The sequence below is a fragment of the Budorcas taxicolor genome, chromosome 9 (genome assembly GCF_023091745.1).
Source record: "Budorcas taxicolor isolate Tak-1 chromosome 9, Takin1.1, whole genome shotgun sequence".
In the NCBI taxonomy this organism is placed as follows: Eukaryota; Metazoa; Chordata; class Mammalia; order Artiodactyla; family Bovidae; genus Budorcas; species Budorcas taxicolor.
The window spans coordinates 70,629,231-70,642,853 of NC_068918.1; the positions used below are offsets into that span (position 1 = coordinate 70,629,231).

The 13,623-nt window shown below is 35.5% G+C and overlaps 1 non-coding gene across 1 annotated transcript; it reads left to right on the forward strand.

Moving 5' to 3' along the window:
* The first annotated feature begins 13,230 nt into the window (after positions 1-13,230).
* TRNAS-GGA (transfer RNA serine (anticodon GGA)) lies at positions 13,231-13,302 on the forward strand. Its single transcript has one exon. It is a non-coding gene; the product is annotated as a tRNA-Ser (tRNA).
* The last annotated feature ends 321 nt before the right edge of the window (positions 13,303-13,623 follow it).

The window sequence follows — 13,623 nt, forward strand, 5'->3', positions numbered from 1 at the left end:
CCATAGGTTTATCTGTCTTTTCTCAATCAACATAAAGTAGGCCAAATTTGCATTTCATTTGAAATCAATCCATAATAGTTTATAATTTTATTAAAATATTCTCAAGGAGATCCAACAAGTCCATTCTGAAGGAGATCAGCCCTGGGATTTCTTTGGAAGGAATGATGCTAAAGCTGAAACTCCAGTACTTTGGCCACCTCATGCGAAGAGTTGACTCATTGGAAAAGACTTTGATGCTGGGAGGGATTGGGGGCAGGAGGAGAAGGGGACGACAGAGGATGAGATGGCTGGATGGCATCACAGACTCGATGGACGTGAGTCTGAGTGAACTCCGGGAGTTGATGATGGACAGGGAGGCCTGGTGTGCTGCAATTCATGGGGTCTCAAAGAGTCGGACAAGACTGAGTGATTTAACTGAACTGAAAATATTCTCGGGAACATTGTATCTTACTGAAATCCAATAATTTCCAGTATGTTTGTCTCCAAAATACTAATTTCCCTTTGTTGTTGTCTGAATGTGTGTGTCCCCCAAAATTCATCCAATGTGATGATATTTGAAGATGAGACCTAAACAGGAGGAAAAGCAAGATATTGAAAGCTATGGAAACATGTTCCCTTAAAAAAGTTAAAGAAATAATTTATGTTTGACCCTAAGAGGAGGCAAGACTAAGGGCACTCTTTATATATATCTTAAAATGGTTCATGGAACCCATTAAAATGAATAAGAAGGCAGGAGATATGTTTCTTTAGAAGGCTGAACTTAATTGATTATATAATGACAGAAGCAGAATTTACAAAAAAGGGAAATTTTTCCATATAAAAGACAAGAAATATCTGCCTAAATAAATTAGTGGTTTCAACCAGGGATGATTTTATGCCAAATTGGACATTTAGTAGAGTCTGGAGACATTTTGTCACAAGTCTGAATGAGGGAGGGGAGAGGGTCATTGGCATCTAGTCTGCTGATGCTAGAAATGCTGATAAACAGCCTACAGTGCACAGGCCAGCACCCACAACAGAGAATCACCCAGTCTGAAATGGCACCAGCACCAAGATTGAAAAATGCTGGTCCAAATTTTGGAGATGCCAAGGAGTGAGGTCAGCTGTCCAACAGAGTGTCTGGGCTGTCCCTTTACTAACATGACTCAAAAAGAAATGGCAGCCTTGCAGCAATAATGTATGATTCTCTGGTTCCTTAGAGTGCATTCAAGAAAAATGCACTCTACTTCATAGAGTAAGATGTACTTGTATGAGAAGTTAAGTAATAGCACCAAATAGAATAAATGTGTAAGTTAAATACCTACCTTTAGATTTCAAAGGAATAGAGAGAATTTAAACATGAGGATTAAGTGTACAGAGTCTGGAGGTGTTCTTGGAATTCTGACCCTAGTTTTAATATTTTCTAATTAGTAGACTGGAAACAAAATATTTGGCCTTCGAAAGTTCCCACGTTCTCATCTATAATAAAGACCTAACTTTTAGAAAGTATGTAAATTAACACCTGAAAAGTGTTTATAACAATGTCTGGCATGAGAGACTTCCCTGGTGGTCTAGTGATTGGGACTTTGCCTTCCAATGTAGGTGGTGCGGGTTCAATCCCTGGTTGGTGAGCTAAGATCACTTCAAGGCCAAAAAATCAAAACGTTAAAGAAAAGAAAAGCAATATTGTAACAAATTAAATAAAGACTTTAAAAATGGCCCACATCAGAAAAATCTTTAAAAAAAAAAAAATGTCTGGCATATAATATTAGCTTTTAAGACGATGATGGGAGGGTAGTTTGGGGGAGAATGTATACATGTGTATGTATGACTAAGTCCCTTTACTGTTCACCTGACACTATCACAACATTGTTAATCATCCATATTGGGATACAAATACAAAATAAAATCCCAATACAAAATACAAAGTTTAAAATAAATAAATAAAAATATGAGGATAACATTGAGAGATTCAGAGATGTTTTTATGAAGAAGTAGAGATTTGAGTTGAAATTATAGAATAAACAAACTTTAAGAAATTTTTAAAAGGAATAAAAGCTGTATTTTGTAGGAGGAAAGCATCAGGCCATACTGAATGAAATACAGCAAATGTCCTCACCCTATCTCTTTTCCTTACCCCCCTCAGGGCTACCTTTCTATTCTCAAAACTTCATATGTAGTTGTTTCCTGCCTGAATTAGGAGCTACATAATGAGGCTTAAATAGAAGACACAAAAATTAACCTTTTTATGCTGTAAAAATTTTTTTCTGCATTTCATATGTCAATGCACTTCAATTGTTAAACCATGTTTGATGTTTTTAAAGTATTGCTAAAATACAGGTATCAATTATGCAATATCTCATGTGAATTAAATGATTAAGCTAGTATTAATATAAAAAGCAAATTTGGAAAACTCAGCAGTGGCCACAGGACTGGAAAAGGTCAGTTTTCATTCCAATCCCAAAGAAAGGCAATGCCAAGAAATGTTCAAACTACCGCACAATTCCACTCATCTCACATGCTAGTAAATTAATGCTCAAAATTCTCCAAGCCAGGCTTTAGCAATCCATGAACCGTGAACTTCCAGATGTTCAAGCTGGTTTTAGAAAAGGCAGAGGAACCAGAGATCAAATTGCCAACATCCACGGGATCATGGAAAAAGCCAGAGAGTTCCAGAAAAACATCTATTTCTGCTTTATTGGCTATGATAAAGCCTTTGACTGTGTGGATCACAATAAACTGTGGAAAATTCTGAAAGAGATGGGAATACCAGACCCCCTGACCTGCCTCTTGAGAAACCTGTATGCAGGTCAGGAAGCAGCAGTTAGAACTGGACATGGAACAACAGATTGATTCCAAATAGGAAAAGGAGTATGTCAAGGCTGTATATTGTCACCCTGCTTATTTAACTTCTATGCAGAGTACATCATGAGAAACGCTGGGCTGGAAGAAGCACAAGCTGGAATCAAGATTGCCAGGAGAAATATCAGTAACCTCAGATATGCAGATGACACCACCCTTATGGCAGAAAGTGAAGAGGAACTAAAAAGCTTCTTGATGAAAGTGAAAGAGGAGAGTGAAAAAGTTGGGTTAAAGCTCAACATTCAGAAAAGGAAGATCATGGCATCTGGTCCCATCACTTCATGGGAAATAGATGGGGATACAGTGGAAACAGTGTCAGACTTTATTTTGGGAGGCTCAAAAATCACTGCAGATAGTGATTGCAGCCATGAAATTAAAAGACGTTTACTCCTTGGAAGGAAAATTATAACCAACCTAGATAGCTTATTAAAAAGCAGAGACATTACTTTACCAACAAAGGTCTGTCTAATCAAGGCTATGGTTTTCCAGGAGTCATGTACGGATGTGAGAGTTGGACTGTGTAGAAAGCTGAGCACCAAAGAATTGATGCTTTTGAACTGTGGTGTTGGAGAAGACTTTTGAGAGTCCCTTGGACTTCAAGGAGATCCAACCAGTCCATTCTAAAGGAGATCAGTCCTTGGTGTACTTGGGAAGGAATGATGCTAAAGCTGAAACTCGAGTACTTTGGCCACCTCATGCGAAGAGCTGACTCCTTGGAAAAGACTCTGATGCTGGGTGGGATTGGGGGAAGGAGAAGAAGGGAACGACAGAGGATGAGGTAGTTGGATAGCATCACCGACTCAATGGACATGCTGCTAAGTCGCGTCAGTCATGTCCGACTCTGTGTGACCCCGTGGACTGCAGCTTACCAGGCTCCTCCGTCCATGGGATTTTCCAGGCAAGAGTACTGGAGTGGGTTGCCATTGGACCTGAGTGAACTCCGGGAGTTGGTGATGAACAGGGAGGCCTGGCGTGCTGCAATTCACAGGGTCGCAATGAGTCGGACACGGCTGAGCGACTGAACTGAACTGTATATGAAAAGTATTTCATTTTCCAAGTGCATTATGCTTTAATGCCAAAAGCAAACAAATAAACTGCTGGTGAGTTTACTGGAGTGTCATGGTGAGTTGCCTGATGTCCCTGTCCCCAGTATGGGTTTGAATATATTTTTTTTAACTAAAATCCAGAATAAACTTGCCTGTGTCTCTTTAAAGCATCACAAAAACATCATAATGCATCCTCATCTGGAAAATAGAAAGAATTCTACACATATCCTAAATTAACATAATATAATAAATAACAAAATAAAACACCAAATGCATCCATCTACATATACAGGAGATTTTTTAAAATAATTTAGTTTCAATGACAAATATTGTTTTCTTAGAAAATAAATAAAACTGGGGAACATAAGCAATTCTTCCAAGGTCATTCAGCACAATATTTTTAAAGGTAGAACCAGAAATGTAACCTTAATTTGAAACAAGATTTTCAAACTTGTTAATTCTATAAATCTTACTGACTGCTTTCAGGGTCAGGGAACATGGCCTCTTGGTGTAAGGTGATAACATAGGTAAATCATTGCCTGTCACAGGCCACACTTTAATTCTTAGAATTCTTTTTTTAGAAGTTTACAATCCTAGAGCATATTGCTTTTTTTCTTCTGTACAGTTTTCATCACCTATGATTCCCATGAATGAAAAACTGAAAAATCTTTAAAATTTTGTTAATACTTGACAACCTTAAACATTTTTAGAAAATTTGGCAAAGAAAAATGTGTAATCTAAATGACAGCATCTCTGGGGTGAACATAGAGCAAATAAATATGATACAAATTGAAAGCATTATGAGCCAAATAACTTCAAACGGTGATTTAAGAGAGCAGTGAAAGGAGAGCATTATACTACGTGTGTGTGTGTGTAACACATCTTTTATGTATTAACTTTGTGCAAAACTGCCAATGCTCTACAGAATAGCTGAATCACAAGTGTCTATCTACTTTAAATAGTCTCACGATATTTGGAAAGAAATTTTAAAATTGATTTTATTGCTCCGCCAACATAGCTATAGTTGAGAGATAGAGTGGAAAATGCATACAAATTAGGTTATTTTGCAAATTGGTAGCATCTTCAATATTATCTTCCTCTTCTTAATGGATTTAAATTAGAAACACTAATGACTATACTAGCATATTTTGTGCTCAGTAGGAGACACTATGGAAGGGATCCTTGGGTACATGTGGAGAGTGATAAACAGTTGAATATCATTAGCACCAAAATCAAAATAATATTTCACTGAAGATGTAGATTTTTAAAGAAATGTCAATTGCATCTCAGAGAATTTTAAGTAAATGTATGAAGTAGTTGTAAAGCATTCTGAAATGAAGAACTTATTGAAAAGCATAATTTTCTTTCTACTAACAAAGTTAAAAAAATCTATTCATCTCTGAATCATTCTCAAACAAGCCCTATCCTATGTTAGGAAAATATTATTCTAAACATATTTATTTTCCAGGTTTAGAAATATTTGCTTATATTTTTCCTTTGCTTTCCTTTAGACGACCATTTCTATCTTTGAAAATTGGAATATGAAATGGCAGAGTCAAAGCATGTATGTTTGTTTACTCAAACAGAATTATTCTCCACTGGGAATTCATGACATGAACAAACAGGGGAATTTCATAGACTATAAATGCAGCAAACACAGCCAAGGGGACTAGCTGTGAAGTTGCTTCAGTCATGTCCAACTCTGTGCGACCCCATAGATGGCAGCCTACCAGGCTCTGCTGTTCCTGGGATTCTCCAGGCAAGAACACTGGAGTGGGTTGCCATTTCCTTCTCCAATGCATGAAAGTGAAGAGTGAAAGGGAAGTCGCTCAGTTGTGTCCGACTCTTCGCGACCCCATGGACCGCAGCCTACCAGACTCCTCTGTCCATGGGATTTTCCAGGCAAGAGTACTGGAGTGCGGTGCCATCGCCTTCTCCGAGCTGGGAATTTAAAAAAAATAAGAAAATCAGAAACAAGCTTCTCTCTTTCTCAGGTACTACATAATCTACATTTCTGCTTCTCTTGGCACATTTGTTGCATTTTTCTTTTTCTTTTTTTTTCCCTACAGATTAGTGTGCGCTGTCTGAACATTATAGGCTTTAGCCATCCAGACATGTAACCAATATGTCTTATAAGTTCAGCTTAGCACTAACCGCCCAGCTGCCCAGAGTTCTGCTATATACCACAGGTTCCCACTACTTAGGATGGAAAACATTAATCCAGATCAGCTCTTGTCTTCTTCTGGTTTGTGTCCATAAGCCTAATCTATTCAAGTGAAGTGATCATAAATACTGTGTCATAGTTAATGTCAAAAGTGTTGATTATCCAAAAAATATTCACGTTGACTAGATGATGAACTCTGTGCCTAATGAAGATAAAAAGGCAGTATCTGATCCCATGAACTACACAGTTTAGTGGAACAGAGACTTTCTTTCAAATAATCACAGTAATTAAAGTATAATTACCTGACAAAAACTCAAAAGCAAACTGAGTTTTCTGAGAGAAAGCTCTGCATTCCATGAAAGTGCATGAAAAAGGAAATTCATTGATTTGAAAGGTAAGGAAGGTTTTTCTGAGGAAGTGAAGTTAGAAATGTGATTAGAATAATGAATAGGAGTTTACCAAGTTAAAGAAGAAAGAAAGGTGAGAACAGCATTTCTGAAAAAGAAAAAACATGTGCAAAAGCCCTATGATAGAAGACAGAATTGTGCACCAGATATTTTGTGAGGACCCCTCATAGTTATTGAAGAGAGAAGAGATGACTGGATTCATTGCAGGCTGAAGTGGTAGACAAGGGCCACTTCTACTTGATTCTACCAATCTTTGTCTTTATTCTTGATCCTTAGGATATGGGAGCCTTAGAAGAATTTTAAGTACGTGGGTAACTTACTGAGATTTTTGTTTGAAAGATGTTCCTAATTGAAGTGAAGACAGCAGATGGAGAAAAAAGTAGATGCAAGACCAATTGTTAAGCAAGTTAATAGTGGAAATAAGGCATGATAGAAGTTTGGCCTAAAGACATGAATGTAAGAGTAGGAATAAGAGTGTTTAGAACTGGGGATTTTTAAGAACAAGACTGACATGACAAGATAATGTTCTACCCTAGCAATCAGAGACTATGCTAGAAAAGGGGCTAGGGACAGAGCATTAAAACTTACTGATAAGTATGTACTACTGAAAGAGACAGGATTAAAGATGCCCATATTATATGTTCATTTCCCCCATGTGTTGAAGTCTTACCCTCAGTGCTTAGAATGTGGCTTGTCTTGGAAATAAACATTTGTAGAGTAACCAAGTCACAATGACATCATTAAGGTAGGCATTAATCCATATAACAGGTATCCATAAAAAAGGAGAAATTTGAATAAACAGAGGGAAGATAAGGTACAGATACAGAGGGCAAAGATGACCATGACTCTCTTACATTTTGAGCATACATTTTTGGACAGTGTTTTCTTTCAAATAATTTACATTTTAAACATGCTATTAGCTATTTTTATATTTTTATTTGCTAAAATGATAAATACTAGTGTTGCAGCAAGCTAGCTCATGTTGAAAAAGGTAAAGTATAACCACGTCTGTGTCTGTTTCTTCTTATTTGTGTCATAATTCTCCAGGCTTTTCTACAACAACTTGTTGGGTTTTAATTTCTTATAAGTTTTCATAAAATGAAACTTTCCATGATGCTAAAACACACATAATTTTATGCCTACAACTTAGAAGCTCCTGCGAGCAGAGATATGATCAATCTGAATGTCAAAATTGCTGTTCACAAGTCGCACATCATTCTAAATTAATGCCATAGCTAGCTGCAAGATAAAAATTTTAAAAAGACATTACAATTTGAGATGCATTTTAAGTGAGGAATGATAATGGGGTTGAGAAGCAATGCAATTTCGTATTTGAGTCAAATAACATTTTTTATAGCACACAGATGTAAGGACAAATTCCAGCATAAGCTCATAAATTAGTAAGAGAATTCCAAAAGTTTTAAAATCTACCTGATTTTCTAATTATGATTGCAACAGTTTTTTTTTTTTGCCAGAAAATGCAAATATACCTTTTGTTTCAAAGAAATCATTGAAAATCTACTTTTTTAAAGTTTTATGTTACTAAAAGTGTACTAACATTAATTAGAGATATCATAACATGTGTCCAATTGTAATGAAAATGTGAAAGTCAAAGTGTTAGTCACTCAGTCATATCCAACTCTTTGTGACCCCATGGACTATAGCCCGCCAGTCTCCTCTGTCCATGACATTCCCCAGGCAAGAATACTCAAGTCAGTTGCCATTCCCTTCTCCAGGGGATCTTTCTGACCCAGGAATCAAACCCAGGTCTCCCATACTGCAGGCAAATCTTTGCCATCTAGCCACCAAAGAAAAAATAAATTTGCCATTAATTGAATTTATTGAATGGCTCCCTTCTCTATTATTTGCAGTGCCAAATTACCTTATGTATATTATTTGTCTCTTTTCAGGTAAACTATTGCAATGAAAAAGACAGAAAAAGGTAAAATCTTAAGTTTATTTCTTTGGAACTCTACCCTGATAAAAGCCAACAGCATCAAGATAGTGAATATTTGTAGAAGTGAAAGGCTTGCACTCATTTCTCCACTCATTTATTACTGTACCTTGATAAAGGTAAATACTTTCCTAATTTTTATCCCAACAGATTTGGTTTTGCTTACTGCAAAAAATTGTATGAATAGAGTACATGCTCTGTTGTGACTGACTTCTTTTACTCTAAATTATGTTTGTGATATTCATTCATGTAGTTGAACATACTAGGAGTTTGTACAGTACTAGTAGCCATCCATTTTCATTTCTATGTAGACTTACATTGTATAAAGATACCCTTAGAAAGACAAATATGTTTTCATTCATATGTGGAACCTAAAAAATAAAACAAAAGAACAATTATAACAAAACCAAAACAGACTCACAGGTATAGAAAACAGATGTTTGGTTTTGTGACTACAAAATATCATTAATTTTGATGTTGCCACTAAATGGATTGAAATTTTTCTTCCCTTCAAATTAGTCACTTTTCATTGGAATCACCAAATTTTGTGTAATATGACACTGCATATTACATGTTACTCAGGAAAATTTCAAAACAAGGATTTTAGTAATATTCAGTATTAAGTGCATGCTATTTTCATTAGAAATTCCAAGTTCAAATAATCTACCAATACCAAATTATAGAACAAACAACCCTTCCATTTTTTCTGAGCTTCTTCAAAACTTTATGACCTGAAAAAGCAGTAAAAATAATGACAAGTGATGGGAAAACTTATCTACTACAAATGAAAAAGAAACATCATGAACAACATTCTTTCACAGATGTATTCCAAATAGAGTCTAGAAAAAAGGAGGTCTCTTGGTTTTCCTTCATTAATAAAATTCTATTTTTTTAATAGATCCTTTTTCTAGAGCAGTTTTAGATTCACAGCCAAATTGAGAGGAAAGTAAAGATATTTCTCATATACTCCCTGTCTCACAAATGCATAGCTTCCCCCCACATCAACACCCTCCACCACAGCTGTACATTTGTTACAATTGATAAACCTGTACTAATAACTCAACCAAAGCCCTCTGTTTAATTATAGTTTACATTGGTGTTGCATATTCCATGTCTTTGGGAAAATGTATATATTATGACATATATCCACCATTATAGCATCATGCAGAATAGCTTCACGGTTCTAAAAATTCTCCGTGCTCCCCTTATTCACTCCTCCCTCCCATTAACTTCTGGCAACTTTTTACAGTCTCCATTGTTTTGTCTTTTCCAGATGTCATATAGTGAGAATCATAAAGTATGCGGTCTTTTCAGTTTGGCTTCTTTCACTTAGCAATATACATTTAGGTTACTCTATGTTTTTTCTTGCCTGGCTTTATTATTATAGTTGGTGCATTCACCTTCTAAAGGACATCCTGATTACTTTCAAGTTTTGTCAATCACAAATAAAGCTACTATAAACCTCTGGGTGCTGGTTATTCTGTTGACATAACTTTTCAACTACTTTAAGTAAATACCAAGGAGTGATATCATTGGATCTTTTGGTAAGAGGACGCTTACTTTTATAAGAAATTCCAAACTGTCTTTGAAAGTGTGTGTCTGTACCATTTTTCATTCCCACGAACAAGGGAGAGTTCTTGTTTTTCCACATCCTCACTAGCATTTGATGTTTTTGGTGTTCCAGACTTTGGCCATTCTAACAGTTGTGTAGTAGTAGCTCACTGTTATTTTAATTTGCATTTCCCTGATAACAAGTGATGTGGAACATATCTTCATATGAATTTTGTCATCTGTATATCATTGGTGAACTATCTGTTAACTCTTTGGTCCATATTTTAACCCAGGTGTTCAATTTCTTACAATTAATTTTGAAGAGTTCCTTGTACATTTTGGATAGTAGTCTTTTACCAGATATGTCCTTTGCAAATACTAATACTTTCTCCCATTCTGAGGGAATCTATTGTTTGCCATTACTACCAAAGTTCTATGTTGTTTTATCTTTCCCAGTACAGTAAAACAGGATAAAAAATAAGACTTTTAAATATTGGAAAGGAATAAATAATCATTACAGTTGGTAATTTATACAACATATAAGCACAACATACTAGTTGAAAATTATTAGATACGATAAAGTATTTTAATTTTTAAACGCACTAACTTTTTATTCATGAGTAATGGCAGAAAAATGTAAAAGATATGAGAGAGGAAGAAAAGGAAGAAGAAGATGTTTACAACACAAGTCTATAAAAGATTTGGTAATAATCTGTTTTGAAATGTCCAAATTCATAACGACAAACACATTAGAAAGCCAAATAATAGACTATATACCAGATTAATCCATTGAAGCACTTAATGTAATAAATTTTATTTTATTTTCACATTTAACAATGTTTATTTTCACATTTAAAATATTTTCTCAAATATTTCAAACAAGACCTTAGAAGTAAATTTCTAACTCTAAAAGAATACATGGAAGAGAAAATGTACAAAGAGGAATAAGAAAGCCTTTTTAAAAGACTAATGAAGATCTTAATTTACCAGTTCTCAATGTCAATGAAAGGCAGAAGTCTTCAAAAGGAAATAGCTTGCAAAGTGCTAGCGGAATAAAAATAGAACACTCTAACTTATCAAATTTCAAATATGCTAACAGCAATGCTAAATAAAATCATATGATAAAATATAATGATGCTAAAATATAGTTACCAAAAAATGTAAAAGAATAAAGTAACCATAGCAGAACTAAGATATATGTTTATATATACACACATGGGCACATATACACACATATATGTGCATATATATACAGAAAGAGGTTTAATACAAGATCAGTGTAGAATTTCAAACAACATACAAATGTTCAAAAACTAGCCTTGGAAAAATTATTGTATATATGGAGAATTGAGTTAAATATCTAATTCATACCACACACAAAAACATATTTCAGTCAGTTAAAAGTCAAAATGTATAACATAAAATTGTAAAAGTACTAAAAGTCATTAAAGGAAGAAAATGCAGGATAAAACTGTAATAATCTGGAGTTATTAACAGATAAATATTCTACAAATATATGAACCAAAGATTAAAAAGGAAGTTTATTTAATCATATTTAAAAATCTATGCAGCAAAAGATACTATAAAAGGGTTAAAAGATAACACAAAAAAATAAAAATTATTATAAAATCTCTAACAAAATTAAACATGAGACACTTGGCAAATAAATAGATAATCAATAGAAGAAAAATATTGTACAAATGCCAAATTAACATGCATGAACATATTTGACCTCACCTGTAACAAGGAAATGCAAATTAAAGTCACAATGGTGTAACACCTTACTCGTATTACATTGGCAATGATTATAAAATACTGTAATAGTCCCTGATGGCAAGAATGTGGTCAAAATCATCATTCTGTACATATTAATGTTGAGAGAATAATTTAAAACCATTATTTGGAAGGAAAGTTGGCAGTTTCCCTCAACGATTAAAAAATACATGTAGGCAGTTCTAGTTCAAGATAATGAATAGTTCTCATGCTTCCCTTTCTTAATGCTAAAAAAATCATTAGTATATTTTAGTACTTATTCACTTTAGAACAAGGTAGTTTAACTGGATTCATAAGGAATAAATTATAATCATGTAGTTAATCTCATGCCAGAGGTCTTGTTTTAAGTATCAAAATGAATGGATGTTTTTCATCATCCATAATCACAAATGAGTATCCATTGCTCCATATCTTCATGTACATTTAATGTCGTTAAAATTTTTCATTTTTGTCATTGATATGTAGGTGAAAGAATATATTTTTAAACTACCTCCATTTTTGTCATATTGAGCATTTATATTTATCATCCATAAAAGTTTTCCCTTCTTTGGATATTAAAATATAATTTATAATAACAAAAATTTGCTAACAGTATAGAAGTTTACCAATAGAAAATTAAACAAAGTATAACTATTAAGAAATGCAGGCATTTGTTCTGAAGGAGAAAATGGCAACCTACTCCAGTATTCTTGCCTGGAAACCCATGGACCGAAGAGCCTGGCTGGCCACAGTCCATCGGTCACAAAGAGTCGGATATGACGAGCAACTGAGAACACACACATGCTTACATAGTAGTTATTGTATCTTCAATGGTAGAAACGTATTTCTGTATTAGAAAAACACAAACATCAGCATAGTTTCATCATTTGCTTCCATAATCGATACTATCATGCTGGCATCTGTCTTAATTGAAACTGTCTCCAAGACTACCTTAAATAACCCAGTAGGAGCTATCCTCAGTTAAGTTCAGTTCAGTCACTCAGTCGTGTCCAACTCTTTGAGACCCCATAAATCGCAGCACGTCAGGCCTCCCTGTCCATCACCAACTCCCGGAGTCCACCCAAACCCATGTCCATTGAGTCGGTGATGCCATCCAAAAATCTCATCCTCTGTCGTCCACTTCTCCTCCTGCCTTCAATCTTTCCCAGCATCAGAGTCTTTTCCAATGAGTCAACTCTTCGCATCAGGTGGCCAAAGTACTGGAGTTTCAGCTTTAGCATCAATCCTTCCAAAGAACACCCAGGACTGATCTCCTTGAGGATTGACTGTTTGGATCTCCTCACAGTCCAAGGGACTCTCAAGAGTCTTCTCCAACACCACAGTTCAAAAGCATCAATTCTTCAGTGCTCAGCCTTCTTTATAGTCCAACTCTCACATCCATACATAACCACTGGAAAAACCATAGCCTTGACTAGATGGACCTTTGTCGACAAAGTGATGTCTCTGCTTTTTAATATGTTGTCTGGGTTGGTCATAACTGTCCTTCCATGGGCTTCCCTGGTGGCTCAGAGGTTAAAGTGTCTGCCTGGAATGCAGGAGACCCAGGTTCAATCCCTGGGTAGGGAAGATCCCCTGGAGAAGGAAATGGTAATCCACTCCAGTACTCTTGCCTGGAGAATCCCATGGAGGGAGAAGCCTGGCAGGCTACAGTCCATGGGGTCGCTAAGAGTTGGACACAACTGAGCAACTTCACTTTCACTTTCACTTTTCTTCCAAGGAGTAAGCATCTTTTAATTTCATGGCTGCAATCATCATCTGCAGCGATTTTGGAGCCCAGAAAAATAATGTCAGCCACTGTTTCCACTGTTTACCCATCTATTTCCCATGAAGTGATGGGACTGGATGCCATGATCTTCATTTTCTGAATGTTGAGCTCTAAGCCAACTT